Source organism: Macrotis lagotis, chromosome X (assembly GCF_037893015.1).
Source record: "Macrotis lagotis isolate mMagLag1 chromosome X, bilby.v1.9.chrom.fasta, whole genome shotgun sequence".
In the NCBI taxonomy this organism is placed as follows: Eukaryota; Metazoa; Chordata; class Mammalia; order Peramelemorphia; family Peramelidae; genus Macrotis; species Macrotis lagotis.
The window spans coordinates 264,325,190-264,338,698 of NC_133666.1; the positions used below are offsets into that span (position 1 = coordinate 264,325,190).

General features: G+C 37.7%; 1 protein-coding gene across 1 annotated transcript in view; it reads right to left on the reverse strand.

The window, feature by feature from the left end:
- The window catches only part of LOC141500920 (ras-related protein Rab-3C), a 73,456-nt gene extending 66,719 nt beyond the window's left edge, over positions 1–6,737 (reverse strand). The window contains exon 1 of the mRNA XM_074204486.1: positions 6,657–6,737. The gene's annotated coding sequence lies outside the window, so the exon portion shown is untranslated. The remainder of the gene's footprint in view (positions 1–6,656) is intronic.
- Between the last annotated feature and the right edge of the window lie 6,772 nt (positions 6,738–13,509).

A 13,509-nucleotide genomic window follows, 5' to 3' on the forward strand; every position in this document is an offset into this window, starting at 1 on the left:
TCAGGGACACCAAGTGATGATAGTTTACAATGCTCCCATACACAATAGTCCCTAACAGTTAATCACAACATTCAAGTGAAAACTATCATCTCCTTTGGCTTCAGAAATGCCACATATTTTATCTTTTCTCCCTTTACACTAAAGCAGATTGGGAGCCTTCTATTCTGTGAAACTCTTGTTCATTTTTTATCAGAAATCTTCTGGTTCAGAACCAATTCATCTCACTAGAGACCAAATTTTTTTCCTCTGTCAATGTCCTTTTGTCATTTCAACTCAAAGACATCAAAAAATAGTAACTTTAAAATGTGTAAATATCATTAATTATTTTCCTGCAGGAGCACAATTAAAAAAAATATTGCCTTGGCAATAGAATACTTAGGAAGAAAGTCATCATTTACAGATGTACTCTTAAATTTGGAATAATTCAGAGAGAATTGAAACAATTATAGCACTGTCTACTCTCCCCCCCCAAAATAAAAAAATTATTCTGTAAATCCCAAAGTGTTGCTGCTGGGGAATTAGTAGGAAGATTATACCTTTGCAGACAATCATTGCCCAGAGCTTTTAAGTAGTCTGAATTCTTTGGATGGTGCCTGATACATATGGAGTTTTCAATTTTTGTTGTACAGTGTCCACGATAATACCGACACAAGGGAATATTAAGTGATAACAGGGAGATAAATATCTATTCAAATTTGCCATTAGTGTTTTCTTTTTTTTACATTTAATTTTTTTTCTCAATTACATCTCACCAGCATTTTAGGTACTGCTATTATTGCAGTCCAAACAAAAGGATGATTGGCTATTCATGGGATATTCCATACCTAATGGTCCTATCAGCAGGTGACACCAAACTCATCACACTGATCTGTGGAACACATTCACAAAGTCTCTAGTCCTCCCCAAATTCAGGCCAATTCAAAAAAAAGACTATTAAAATATGTAGACTAAAAAAACAAAATAGGTGAAAGGCCTAGACTGCAACATGCAATTGGATAGACAGACTGTTGAATTTGTCCATCACTATGTATTTTGGGGGCAGCCAGGTGGGCACAGTGTTGGGCCTAGGGTTGGGAAAATTCATCTTCCTGAGTTCAAACCTGGCCTCAGACCTACTAGTCCCTGGGCAAATCACTTAGTCCTGTTTGCTTCAGTTTTCCCATCTATAAAATGAGCTGGAGAAGGAAATGGCAAACCATTCCAATATCTTTATCAAGAAGCCCCAATTAGGGTCTCTTTATGAGTCTCTGACTCTTTATGAGTCAGACCCAATAAAAAATGACAATAATAACAAAATGTATATTTTGGGCTGGTGTTGCTGATTAAAAGTGAACTAAATTCATAAGTTGGTAGTTGGAGGGAGTCAGGATACATCAAAATGGGAAATTATACGTCTTCAATGATGCTAAACTGCTTTCTTGCCTCAGACTTCTAATTATTTAATGTTAATATCCTCAAAGATATTCTGATTATAAATTGTGGACACTATGATTTCTGAAGAATTAAAATGACAAATAGCCAAAGGCAAAGAAAAGTTGCATGATGGTTATTGTAGCAGGTTACTAACAATGGCCTGAATGATGGAAGTGGATTTAGACATAAGACATTTGGATTTAGAATTGAAAAGGCTACTGAAATCTTTAAGTCCACCAAACTCTCATTTTACAGATGAGGAAACTGAAATCCAGGGAAGATAAATAGGTTGTTAAAGATTGCATAATTAATGAACAGCAGTCTTCAAATTTATATCCTCTTGCTTCAAATCTAGCATTATTTCCACTGAACCTCATTATTGGAGGAATGAGTTATCAGGAAAAAAAGAGGTAAGCTAGGGTCAGGTTGAGTGCTCATTAGAAAAGAGGAAAATCTCCAGAATCTTGAAGAGATTCTATATGGATATTCCATATGGGGAAACATTAATCTATTCAGAGGACAGAACAAAATTCAGTGAGTAGAAATGGAAAAGAGACAAATTAAGATTTTGTGTAACATTTGGATCTGTTCCAAAATGGAATGTACCACCTCTGAACACATTATACTTTCCTCATTGAATGTCTTCAAGTAAGACTTTTTTTTTTGTTTAGCCATCAGTCATGTTCAACTCTTTGTGATCCTATTTGGGGTTTTCTTGGCAGGGATACTGGAATGCTTTGCCATTTCCTTCTCCAGCTAATTTTACAGATGAAGAGCTAAGGCAAATGGGGTTAAGTGATTTGCCCAAGGTCACATAGCCAGTAAGTGCTTGAGGTCATATTTGAAATCAGGAAGAAGAAGAATCTTGATTCTCTTTCCTGTGCCACCTACTTGCCCTAAATAAGGGTTAGGTGACTCCTTATTTTATTGGAGTGGGGAATGTTATTTAGATACAAGTTGGGCTAGATGGTCTCTAGATTTTTTTAACCAACTCTTAAGATTATATGAACTGCACAAGAATTTAACACTATAGAAGGGTTGCCATCTGCACTGGTAGAGAGGACACCCACCATGCCACTGAAATCATTGCTCCAGCACAGTACCATGACAATTCTGCTAGATGTTTGCTAAATAGAGCTTTGGCTTCAAGGAATTAAGTTATACAAGTATATCTAAACATTTATTTCAGTTGGAAATATTTGCTTTAATCAGTATGGTGGTGGGGAAAAGTTAGCTTCAGGGCCCAACATCACAAATGTTTTTGCACATGGTTGTACAATCTGGCTGATTGCTGTTCTGGGGCATTTCAGGAAGTTGTATTAAATGGACCACTCAGGGTATTTGTGTTTCTTCTAGCCTAAATAGTTTTATCTGCTTTAGAGAAATGAATTTATTGCTTCTCTTTGCAAAAACTTGTTTCTTTATGAAATGTAGAGAGGCATAAAACAGATTGAGAAGTAGATTTGGAGCAGAAAGATCTGGTTTGGAATCCTGCCTCTGATACTTATTAGTTGGGTGACAAGATACAACTTTCTCTCTATAAAATGGGTATCATCCTACCTGCACCAGATTGCTGTGAGAACCAAAAGAAGAGCACACACCCAAATTTAAACATGTGTACATTTACACATAATGTGTATTTTTCCAACCTCAAAGTGCTACATAAATGAGATTGATCACCAACAGTATGGAATCTACCCAGACTAAATTCTGATTCATATATAACACAAATAGATTGTCATTATGCTTTTCAATTTATTCTGCAGAAGCTTCAATGAATAAACATTCACAGGAAATGAGAGAAGCTAAATAAATAAATTCCTACATGGGACATTAATTACATTTTCTGAAATTTTAATTTTCACTCTCACTTCTTGATTCCTTTTTCTAGTGCTAGTCAACAGCATTTCCAAACAGAATAGGAGTTATTTAGGGTATGCATTACTAATCCAAATGAAAACTCAAGTTTAAAGTTTTCAGCATTGTATTCATATCTAGGTTAAGAAGGCAGACACTCACTTTTACCAGAATGTGCCTAATCCTGTGTTAGGCACAGGAATAGAAGATATTGGTCCTCTATCCAAGGAGCTATTTTAGAGAAGATGGTTCATGCCAAATGCACTATAATGAATGCCAAAATATATGGTATAGACATTAATTGTTATTTATGGGTGGTTAGGAATTAAATTTGGCTATGAAGAAAGCATTCAAGAAGTTTTGGTTAGTGGGGGCTATTATTAATCCATCAATCAATACACATTTATTAATGTACATTCCATTATATGCATGGCACTGTACTCTACCCTGAAGATACAAAGACAAAAATGAAACAGTCCCACTGGACCTCAGCAACATTCCTTTGTTTAGGAAAATGACACAAAAGACTGTGATTCTATATTGGTTCCATAGGCACTAAAAAAACAGCCCCAAACCTTTTTGAATTGATTTAGGGTTTGTTGCCTTTCTCTAGCACTCACCACCTGTAATTAATTCTGTACCATTTCACTAGAAAGTGAGGCATGGGAGACTTTGTTTTATGTTTGGAGTCAGAAAACCTGGGTTCACATCCCCCTTCTGAGACTTGATAGGTTTGGACTTTGATACTGTTATTCAGTCGTTTTTCAGCTGTGTCCAACTCTTTGTAACTCCATTTGGGGTTTTCTTGGCAGAAATATTGGAGTGGTTTATCATTTCCTTCTCTAGCTCATTTTACAAATGAGAAAACTGAGGCAAACAGGGTTAAGTGAATTGCCCAGGTAGTAAGTGTCTTGAAGCTGTATTTGAACCCAGGAAAATGACTCCCGATCTGGTGCTTTGTGCACTATGGTACCACCTAGCCTCCTAAACTCTGGACTACAGGTAAGTAAATCAGCTCCCTAGACCTTGTTCATCCTTTTGCAGATGGGTTCTGATTTGTGAGTTTCCAGTATGAATTCTCTGATGCTTTGGACAACACTCCTCCTTTCCTCTCCATCTCTTCCCATCAGCTATCTTGCCAACCTGGCCAGATACCATGCCCTAGAGGACTCATTGCTTTTATTTAAACGATTTCCACTGTGCTACCGGCTTTCCTTACTGATGAATGCTCACTATATCAAGGCTGTCTGCTCTAGCCATGTTTTACTTTGTTCCCTTGCCATCTTCTTGACAGTCTCCTTATAAAACAAGTAGCCTCCTTCCCCTCCCAATCATAATCAAAACAATATTGCCCTTTGTTCTTGGAAAGGGTATGTCAGTTTACTCTCCCATGTCCCTGTTTAGTCTCAGTAATTTTTCTAACCAAAACACCCCTCCTTGTGTACCACTCCCCAAGACATATAATTGCCCTCTATTAGCATGTAAACTGGGGAAGCTGGTGGAATTGTAGATCCAGTGCCCTGACTGGAGTCAGGAAGACTTGAGTTCAAAGATTAAAGCCAGTACTTCTGGATGAAACCCATTCTATTTGTAAATAGTCCTATTTGTTAGGAAGTTTTCCCCTTATACTGAATCTTCCTCTTTTCAACTTCCTCTTAATGTTCCTACTTGTGTCTTTTAACTAACATTGATTTAAACAAGAAAAAATAGTTTTATATTTTACTTAAAGGACTAAATAATGACATGAAGATGTGTGACTGGGAGGCATGGAGATAATTTAGGATCCTGGGTTTCAGAACTGAAAGAGACCTTAGAGATGATCGAGTGATCTCCTCTCTCTTTCCCCAAACCAGCTGGGCAGTGAATAAAACATCAGTCCTGGAGTCAGGAGGATCTGAGTTCAAATCTAAACTCAGATACTTGATATTTACTAGCTGTGTCATTTAATCCTGACTGCCTCCCATCAATAGCTATCTCCAATCATCCCTACCCTTATTTGGCCACTGGACCCAGAAGGCTCCAGAGGAGAAAGTGAAGCTGGTGACTTAGCATAGCACCCCCCCCCTCAAAACCAGTTCACATGTTTGTCATGGCATCACCTCCCTGATATCATGGTCTTTTTTCCAGAACAAAGGGCAAACAACAACAATAGTTGAGGAAGTTGTGGTTCAGTGAAGTTGTTACACTTATTTTTTTTATAGCAGCATCAGAAACTTAAGACATCCAGGATTGTTTCACTCTACTGTAATATTGGTTTAATTCACTTGGCTCATACAGCCAGTCCCAGAGTAATACATTTACTGACATTAATACATTGTCAGTAATTTATTTCCAGTCTTGTGGATTACATATTCAATATTGAAGTTTTTAATATTTTGCCCTTTGGTTAAAATGGATACTGTGGGAAATAGCAGAAAATAGATGAGGCCCCATCAGTAGTGTATAAGTATATCCAAATGAGAGTGTCATTCTTCATTTTTGGTCACTGAAAACTTCAAAATATTAAACCATCTAATTTTTTTATCTATCCTTCTCTTTCTTTTGTATATATATATATATATATATATATATATATATATATATATATATATATTTAGAGAGAGAGAGAGAGAGAGAAAGAGAGAGAGAGACAGAAACAGCACATAGATGTATTTATATATGTACAAATATAGGTATAGCTTCACAGGGAATGACCCCAAAGAATTTAATTTTTTACTTAATATCCTGCATGTCTATACTGCCAAAACCCATGCTGTATAGACCAAATCTGCTTTCTCATAGCAAACAATTTTTAAAGTCCTTCTTGTAGCTTTCCTGACAGAATCTCCTTAGAAACCTTAATAAACCTCTGCCTTTAGAATCCACTTAGGGAAATGTAGAGATGTCATTTGCATATAGTCTGCCATGTAATATAAGCTATTGCTGTGGCAAAAAAATTGTTTATTTATGATGTATGCTGAAATGAGTTGATCAGTGTTACCGCTTATGCTCCTAAGAACTGCAGCTGCAAAGAATTTTGATTAGAGCAGTACATGATACATTCATGACATAATGATTATCTTGCCCCTCCTCCCCCCTTCTACATGGATCCCTATATATTTGAATACATTTCTGCTAAGAAAATATTTTACTGAAAAGTAAAAGGGAAGCTTCCAGCAGATTCTACATAAAACACGGTAAAGCATAGGTCCAGTCAATATTTTCACAAATTAGGAATTCCACGGGCAGAAACACATCTGTCACTGATAGGATCAAATAAGCAGCCAGGAATGGAATTCCATTTACTGATCTGCTTCCCACTCATTCATAGCCCAAAGCCCAAGTAAATGAATTCAAATCCATCTTCCTACATCGGGGAAAATAAAATTGGAACACATAGGACTTACCTGGAGAGGAGAAAGACAGTGAGGGAAGAACTGCTGCTAAGGAGTTAGGCCTACAGCGAATGCATCATACACAAAGCCATCTTTGGCTGTTTTACAGAAGAGAGGCAGGGGTGCTGCAGGAAGATACCACTGAATCCTTATATGGAAGGAAGACTGTGCTGAGCAGCCTGCAAAGCAGGCTGAATTAAATCTGCAGATTAAGTGAACAGCTTGCTATATGTATATCACTTAAGTTCAAAGCTTTCTGGCCACTGCAAAGAACAGGCATGGTAAGGGAATAACTAGTGAACTGAGTTACAAAATCTGCAAAGAAATGCAGTTTAGAAGGATTTTCTTTTTCTCTTTCTCCCCTCTCTTTACACTCCTCTCTCCTCCTCTCTAATTTTATCCCTCTTCTCTCTCTTCCTGTTTTCCTCTTCCTTCTTCTTGCTTTCTTTCTTCTCCCTTTTAATCTACCTTATTATAGTTTTTGGGGTTTTTTTCTCTTGAAAATTCATTTAAAAATTATTTGGAGGCTTTTAATAGCACCTATCAGAGCATTCTGGAGTACAACCCAGAGGCAAATATTGAAAAGTGTTAATTTCTACTTGAAATGTGACTTTTTCATCCTTGACTCTTAGGGAAGCTAACAGCAGATCCATCCTGTCATATTGACTGGAAGATGAGCAAAAGACCTTTTTTGTATCCTTCCTGGATATTAACCTTCCTGAACAGGGTAATAATATTGGGTTTCAAGATTACAGTATTTAGAACTAGAAGGAATATTAGAAATCATTCAGTCCAAGCCTTTCATTTTATAGATGAGGAAATTGAGCCCTGGAGAAGCTAGGTTACTTAACCAAAGTCACACAACCAATGAATATTACATTTGGAATTGAAATGAGGTTGCCCAAAACCACATTCAGTGCTTTCACCAATATACTATCAATCATCCATAAGTAATTATTAAATATTAGTTATATATCAAACACTGTGACAGGCATTCAATCAAACATTCCCTACCCACAAGGTTCTTATAATCTAATATAGAGATTCTAAATTTGGGGGGTGTTTTGGAGAATCAAACTTGTGAAGTGTATGAAACTCTGAAATGTTCTAAAGTGCATAAAATAAAATACACAGAACTACCAAGGAAACCAATGAATAAGAATAATAATATATAATAGTACTTTAAAAATATAAAGTGCTTTATCAATCTTATCTCATTTAATTATTGTGAGAAATCACTGAGTGTTTGGTTTCCACAGGATATGAGAGGAAGCTGTTAAGATTTCACAGGTCATAACATTACAAAGAACAGTATATTACAAAGGCAGGGGTCTCTGGACTATTGATTTGGCTGAAAGACACAAGCCTATGTGCAGGAATGTTGAAGACAAAAAGGAAGATAAAAGAATTAACCCGAACCAATCACTGAACTAAAGAACTATTCTCCTCTGACCTGAAGATGCCAGAACTGAGATTAGACTGAAACTAGCTCAAGCTAGTCCAGGTTGATTTAGGGTCCCTGACCTTTCACAAGTACACATGCTTAATAAGTCTCAAGAATAGTAACTCATTGAGGCTCATTAGGATAATATGTGTTGCATGCCTGGGGAGTGGGGAGCACATTAAAGAGTAATATGGGTGGGCATGTTGATTAGATTGTACCCCTGATGACTCAGACAAAAGTCTGTCTTGGAAGGGAGGAGGAAAAAACCTTTCAAACTGTATATAAGACTGGACATTGTCAGGGGTAGTTAGGTGGCACAGTGGATAGAGTACTGACCCTGGAGTCAGGAGAACCCAAGTTCAAATCCAGCCTTGTACACTTAATACTTACTTAGCTGTATGACCTTGGGCAAGTTACTTAACCCCATTGCCTTGCAAAAACCAAAAAAAAAAAAAAAAGAAAAGAAAAGAAAGACTAGACATTGTCACAACTCGGGGTTCTCTCCATTAGGGGCAGTGCCCATTTCCTGCAGGGAATGTTAAATAAAAGATTTTTCCATCACTCCAGCCTAAGTTTCATTATTAGGAGCCATGCGGTACCACTTTGGAAAAAAGGGATTATGATTTCATTTCTAACAATCATGTTGAAATTTAAACATAAGTTTTTTCCTAGAGTTTACAGGATGAGAACTCTGCCACTTTCCCTCCAAACTTGTATAATTGTTCACACATTCTCCTTACCTTTCCCTGTCCAATTTTGTTTATTTATTTTATATTATTACAATAATCTTGTTTTGAGAGTAATCATAAACCCTGGTCCCCACCCCCCAAAAAAAAAGATGAGAAACCTCAAGAGTGAGAGAGGGAAAAAAGTGTACTTTAGTCTGTGTTCAGATTCCAATGGCTCTGTCTCTGGGATGAGTTGCCTTCCCCATCAAAGCCACCAGAGAAGTTGCTTCAATATTTTCCCCACAGTTGCTATTACTAGCTGTATTTTCCTCCACTCTATTCCTCCCCACTCTCTTCTATTCCATTTTCTCTCTCTCCTTTCATCCTGTCCCTGTTCAGAAGTGTATTGTATCTGAGTATCTTCTCCTTCAATATTCCCTCTCTTCTATCACCTACTCCCTATTCCCCTCTTCCCTCCCCACCCATTCACCCTTATCCCATACCTTTCCTCTCATTTTTCTTTAAGGCAAGATAAAATTCTATACCCTATAAAGTGTATATGTTATTTCCTCTCTAAGCCATTTATGATGAGAATGAAGGCTCACTTATTTCCCCCTCACCTTTTTCTTGTAAAAAAGCTTTTTCTTGACTCTTGTGAAACATCTTAGCCTCTTCTTCCTCTCCTTTCTATTCCTTGCAGTACTTTTTTAATCACCCATTGACTCCATCTTTTTACTATATTATACCATTATATTCAGCTTCTTCCTGTGCCTTTTCCCTTCTAATTTCTCTCATAAATGAAAAGCTCATATGAGTTATCAGTATCTTTTTCCTATGGAGGAATACAAACAGTTCAACATCATTAAGTTCCTCATAGTTGGTCCTTCTAATCTACCTCTTCTATCAAAGTTTTTGCTCAGCTCTAGTTGTTTCAATGGGAAAGTTTTTAAGTGTCCCTTACTGTTTCATTGAAAGTCCATCTTTTTTCCTTGAAAGAGGATGTTCAGTTTTGTTGGGTATTTGATTCTAGGTTGTAAACCAAGATCTTTTGCCTTACAGTATATCATATACCAAGCCCTACAAACCCTTAATATAGATGATGCCAGATCCTGTATAATCCTGACTATAGAGCCACTGTAGTTGAATTATTTGCTTCTAGCAGCTTTTAGTATTTTCTCTTTGACTTGGGAGTTTTGGAGTTTGGCTATAACATTCCTAGAAGTTTTTCCTTTTAGGATCTCTTTCAGGAGGTGATTGGTGAATTCCCTGAATTTCTATTTTATCCTCTGTTTCTAGGCTCTCAGGGCAATTTTGCTGTATTATTTCTTGAAAAAATGAAGTCTAGGCTCTTTTCCTAGTCATGACTTTCAGGTAGCCCAATAATTTTTAAATTATCTCTTCTGGATCTGTTTTAAAGGTTGGTTATTTTTCCAGTGAGATATTTCACATTTTCTTCTAAATTTTAGGTTTTTTGGTATAATTCTATTTTTTTCTGAGTTCTCACAAAGTCATCAGCTTCCTTTAGTTCCATTCTGTATTTAAAAGAGTTATTTTCTTGAGAGCTTTTTTAATCTCTTTTTCTAGCTGGCCAGTTCTGATTTTTAAGGCATTCTTCTCCTCATTTGCCCTTTGTGTTGTTTTTTCCATTTGGCCTAAACTGGTTTTTAATATGTTATTTTCTTCAGTATTTTTTTGTATTTCTTTCACCAAGCTGCTGATTTGGTTTTCATGATTTATCTGCATTGCTCTTATTTCTCCTCCCAATTTTTCCTCTACCTCCCTTAATTTCTTTTCAAAGTCTTTTTTTTTTTTTGAGCTCATCCATAGCCTGAGCCCATTTTCTATTTCTCTTGGAAGTTTTGGATGCAGAAGCTTTGATTTTGTCATCACCTGAGTATGTATTTCGATACTCCGTGGGACCAAAGTAATTTTCTTTGGTCAGATTCTTCTTTTTCTGCTGTTGGCTCATTTCCTCAGCATATGCTTGATTTATTGCACTTCCAAGGCTTTGGGGAGTTTTGGGAACAATCCACATGGACTTTAAGTCCCCCAAAATCTTATATGAGGCTCTGACTCCTCTCTTGCCTGTGTTCAGGCCCTCCCCTCTGCCTTGGAGCTGTGAGGAGGGTCCTGCTTAGTCTATGGTGATATTGTTGGGGCCTAGACTGCAACCTGGATCTGAGTGTGGGTAAACAGCTGAGACCTGCCCCAGGGAGAGTAGAGAGACCTCTGCAGTCTCCCCCAACCCCCTTACCATCTGTGTACTGAGAGTTCCGGACATGCTGGGTGGCTCTGCAGACTCCTACTACAGGTTCTTACTGCAGGGCTGCTCTAAGGTTGTGGAGTTCTGTTCCACACTCACTCTGGTGCAGCAGAGTTCTCTCACCACCCCTTCCAGTTGTCCCCTATGATCCCTGGGCCAAGAGATCTGGAAACTGCCCCCTCTGCCACAGACCCAGGTGCCAGGCTGGGCCAGCTGTGCTGCACTGCAGCTGCAACTGCACTATGGCTTTTTCCAACCCCTGGTTCCGGTGGAACAAAGCTTTTCTGTGGAACTTCTAAGTTTTCTAGGACTGGGAAATGGTATCATTTAATCTTTCTGTGGATTATGCCCCCTCTAAATTTTGGTTTAATTTGACAGCTTTTGGAGTTTTGGGGAGAAAGAGTTTCTGGAAATTCCTGCCTTAATGCTGCCATCTTGGCTCTGCCCCACCCCCAATTCCTTTTTCGGGAGTAGAGATTCATAGAAGTCATTTAATTCAAATGATTTACTTTACAAATGAGGAAATTAAGGTACAAAGAGGTTAAAGGCAATTGCCTTAGGTTACACAAGTTGAATTAACAAGTCAACAAGCATTTGTTCAGGGCTTAATCCTTCCAGGTCCTGTTCTGCATAGAGATCACAAATATAAACAGAAAGGAAGAGATTCTTGCCCTCAAGAAGCTTGTTATCTAATGGGGTAAGATAGCACATAAAAGGTCACTCACAATGGAAAGAGAGGAGAAGATGCCCATAAAAGGATGGGGTGCTAAAAGTCCAGAGAAACTGGAGAGACCTTGGAAAATAATCAAGGCATGGCTGCTTGAGGGACTTTAAATAAAATAGAAGTTCTGGGAGGAATTCGGCAATTGGAGGAAGAGTACACAGGGTTGAGGGGAATTCTGGGGAGAGGAGGCTACTTACAGTGAGTAAGGAACAAAGTAAAAAATTTGAATTAAGATCACCTGACTCTAAAGCAGGGGTGTCCAATCTTTTAGCTCTTTTGGATCAAATTGCCCAACAAAAACTCTTCAAGGGTATGTGGGACAAATGACCACCAACCCACTTAATTGACAAGGTAGAAACAGAAAGCAGTTTTATTTGATTCCTGCAGAAATAGGGCATCACCTACATCAGCAAGTCTGATAGAGTGAAGTGAGATGGAAGAAGTAAGACAGATTTTTATACACTGTGATAAACAAATTTGACTGTATTACCTCATTCCCCAGCCCAGGATCTTCACAACTTACAAGGCCTCTTAGGTAGAACATGCTTAATGACTTAATGATCCTCACTTACAAGGATCACCTCAGCACACAGAGTCATATTTCAATAACAGACTTCCAAAAGCACTGGAAATAAAACAGCTTCTCCTCCCCAGCCACAGTGGTGATGACTCTGTGGGTAGGTAAATGACTCACAGTGGCAAGATTGAAGATAAGCAGAAGAGGCAGTTATCTATTAGATATAGTTTTGGGAGGTTTCACTGAACTAGAAATCCCAGTCTTGTATGTTTTCCATAAGGGCCTTTTAAAATAGATTTAATATAAGTCACTTAATTTATCTAGGCCCAATATTCTTCTCTATAAAAGGGGGATGTTGTCTTTGAGACATGTTTTACTCTGAGAGTTCTGGATATGCTAGGTGGCTCTGCAGACTCCCACTACGGGTTCTTACCGCTGGGCTGCTCTGAGGTTGTGGAGTTCTGTTCCACACTCACTCTGGAGCAGCAGAGCAGGTATTGATTCTAAAATTGTTTCATAATAAAATTAATATCTTAAATTTTGTTGTCTAAGTCTTATACTCTTTAATTCTATATTTAATTCTATATTTCTGATCAAAAATTAGTCTCTTAAGCTCTAACAGTTATAAATCTGAATGTTGTCTCAGTGTATAAAAATATCAGTCTGCTATGTCAAGCCCCCCAAAATTCCTTTACCTGTATCAACAAACTCCAAGCTAAGTGATACCTTGGATGAGGAGAGAGGAAATCCTATGGCTACTTGTAAACATTTCCTCTCTAGCATAAGTGGAATTCTTATCATTAGGAATTTGAAGCAAATATTATAAATTATGAGAGGATCATAGTGTAGAACTGTGTCATCTATGTGAAATCCTATTGTTTGCCTGACTCAGTTTTTGTGATTCTTTGTCCTTTCTATATGAAATGTCCCCCAAATTTTGTATCAGGGTTGGCATATGTAAGGATGCCATCCACCCATGGGTTATTGGTAAGATCCTAGAGAATAAAACTTCATTTATAAAACTAACTTTATTTCATTTTTTTAGGTTTTTACAAGGCAAATGGGGTTAAGTAGCTTGCCCAAGGCCACACAGCTAGGTAATTATTAAGTGTCTGAGGCCAGATTTGAACTCAGTTACTCCTGACTCCAGGGCTGGTGCTCTATCCACTGCACCACTCAGCCACCCCAGTTATTTCATTTTTAGCCTAAGAAAATTATTGTTAACAGGGTTTTCTTGGTAAAGATTTCT